This window comes from Filicampus tigris, chromosome 19, assembly GCF_054856515.1.
Source record: "Filicampus tigris isolate MCC_2025a chromosome 19, RoL_Ftig_1.0, whole genome shotgun sequence".
In the NCBI taxonomy this organism is placed as follows: domain Eukaryota; kingdom Metazoa; phylum Chordata; class Actinopteri; order Syngnathiformes; family Syngnathidae; genus Filicampus; species Filicampus tigris.
The window spans coordinates 13710001-13712500 of record NC_141235.1 but is presented as its reverse complement, the minus strand read 5'-3'; the positions used below and the strand labels follow the sequence as shown (position 1 = coordinate 13712500).

The window sequence follows — 2500 nt, the reverse complement described above, 5'->3', positions numbered from 1 at the left end:
ACATCTTTTTCCCCTGAACTCACTCACAAAAGCGTAATTTTACAACGGACGTCAAGTACTGTAGCTGCTTGGTAGAAGCTAACCACATGCTATCCTGACAGACTGACAGCTGAAAATGCTAACAGCCCTTGCCTGTGGAAAAATAGTGGAGGAAATCAAATAGAACAAATACAAAATACTTCGCCCCCCCCACCACCGAATTGGGGTGTGCGTCTCCTATAAAAAAATATTTTTAGGCCTCATTACAGTTTACGGCCATACTACCCTGAAAACGCCCGATCTCATCCTATTTCGATAGCTTAGCTGGGTTGGGCCTGGTTAGTACTTGGATGGGAGACTGCCTGGGAATACCAGGTGCTGTAAGCATTTGCAACTCAATCGGAAAATCTGTCTTTCAGCTTCTGTAGCTGCTTGCTCTGTTAACCAGGCTATCCTGACCCTAAGTAGCCTATAAAAAAATAATATCTAGGCCTCATTACAGCTTACGGCCATACTACCCTGAAAACGTCTGATCTCGGACGCTAGGCAGAGTCGGGCCTGGTTAGTACTTGGATGGGAGACTGCCTGGGAATACCAGGTGCCGTAAGCTTTTGCAACTCAATCGCAAAATCTGTCTTTCAGCTTCTGTAGCAGCTTGCTCACAGTTAACCAGGCTATCCTGACCCTGCGTCGCCTATAAAAAAATAATATCTAGGCCTCGTTACAGCTTACGGCCATACTACCCTGAAAATGCCCAATCTTGTCTGATCTCGGACGCTAAGCAGGGTCGGGCCTGCTTAGTACTTGGGTGGGAGACAGCCTGGGAATACCAGGTGCTGTAAGCTTTTGCAACTCAATTGCAAAATCTGTCTTTCACAAAAGACTTCAACTTCTGGAGCTGCTTAACCACATGCTATCCTGACAGGCTGACAGCTGAAATTTAGAACTGTCCCCTTACTTGTGGAAAAACTGAGGTTCAAAGCAAATACAAAAAATACGAACATCTTTTTCCCCCGAACTCACTCACAAAAGCAAACTTTTACAACGGACGTCATGTACTGAAGCTGCTTGGTAGAAGCTAACCACATGCTATCCTGACAGACTGACAGCTGAAAATGCTAACAGCCCTTGCCTGTGGAAAAATAGTGGAGGAAATCAAATAGAACAAATACAAAATGCTTGGCCCCCCCACCCTCAGTTTGGGGTGTGCGTCTTTATTCAAAAAAATATTTTTAGGCCTCACTACAGCTTACGGCCATACTACCCTGAAAACGCCCGATCTCATCTGATTTCGATAGCTTAGCAGGGTTGGGCCTGGTTAGAACTTGGATGGGAGACTGCCTGGGAATACCAGGTGCTTTAAGCTTTTGCAACTCAATCGCAAAATCTGTCTTTCAGCTTGTGTAGCTGCTTGCTCACAGTTAACCAGGCTATCCTGACCCTGCGTAGCCTATAAAAAAATAATATCTAGGCCTCATTACAGTTTACGGCCATACTACCCTGAAAATGCCCGATCTCGTCTGATCTCGGACGCTAAGCAGGGTCGGGCCTGGTTAGTACTTGGATGGTAGACCGCCTGGGAATACCAGGTGCTGCAAGCTTTTGCAACTCAATTGCAAAATATGTCTTTCACAAAAGACTTCAACTTCTGGAGCTGCTTGCTCGCAGTTAACCACATGCTATCCTGACAGGCTGACAGCTGAAATTTAGAACTGTCCCCTTACTTGTGGAAAAACTGAGGTTCAAAGCAAATACAAAAAATACGAACATCTTTTTCCCCCGAACTCACTCACAAAAGCGTACTTTTACAACGGACGTCATGTACTGTAGCTGCTTGGTAGAAGCTAACCACATGCTATCCTGACAGACTGACAGCTGAAAATGCTAACAGCCCTTGCCTGTGGAAAAATAGTGGAGGAAATCAAATAGAACAAATACAAAATGCTTGGCCCCCCCACCCTCAATTTGGTGTGTGCGTCTTCAATAAAAAAAATATTTTTAGGCCTCACTACAGCTTACGGCCATACTACCCTGAAAACGCCCGATCTCATCTGATTTCAATAGCTTAGCAGGGTTGGGCCTGGTTAGTACATGGATGGGCGACTGCCTGGGAATTGGGAATACCAGGTGCTGTAAGCTTTTGCAACTCAATTACAAAATCTGTCTTTCAGCTTCTGTAGCTGCTTGTTCACAGTTAACCAGGCTATCCTGACCCTGCGTAGCCTTTAAAAAAAATAATATCTAGGCCTCATTACAGCTTACGGCCATACTACCCTGAAAATGCCCGATCTCGTCTGATCTCGGACGCTAAGCAGGGTCGGGCCTGGTTAGTACTTGGAAGGGAGACCGCCTGGGAATACCAGGTGCTGTAAGCTTTCGCAACTCAATTGCAAAATCTGTCTTTCACAAAAGACTTCAACTTCTGGAGCTGCTTGCTCGCAGTTAACCACATGCTATCCTGACAGGCTGACAGCTGAAATTTAGAACTGTCCCCTTACTTGTGGAAAAACTGAGGTTCAAA

At 45.5% G+C, this 2500-nt stretch overlaps 2 non-coding genes and 4 pseudogenes across 2 annotated transcripts; all 6 read left to right on the top strand.

Moving 5' to 3' along the window:
• Positions 1-247: 247 nt before the first annotated feature.
• LOC147129694 (5S ribosomal RNA) lies at positions 248-366 on the top strand (annotated as a pseudogene).
• Positions 367-480: 114 nt separating this feature from the next.
• On the top strand, positions 481-589 carry LOC147129693 (5S ribosomal RNA; annotated as a pseudogene).
• A 116-nt stretch (positions 590-705) lies between these two features.
• On the top strand, positions 706-824 carry LOC147129692 (5S ribosomal RNA; annotated as a pseudogene).
• Positions 825-1226: 402 nt separating this feature from the next.
• On the top strand, positions 1227-1345 carry LOC147129691 (5S ribosomal RNA; annotated as a pseudogene).
• A 116-nt stretch (positions 1346-1461) lies between these two features.
• On the top strand, positions 1462-1580 carry LOC147129690 (5S ribosomal RNA). The gene has a single exon (XR_015083185.1). It is a non-coding gene; the product is annotated as a 5S ribosomal RNA (ribosomal RNA).
• A 655-nt stretch (positions 1581-2235) lies between these two features.
• Positions 2236-2354, top strand: LOC147129689 (5S ribosomal RNA). Its single transcript, XR_015083681.1, has one exon. It is a non-coding gene; the product is annotated as a 5S ribosomal RNA (ribosomal RNA).
• The last annotated feature ends 146 nt before the right edge of the window (positions 2355-2500 follow it).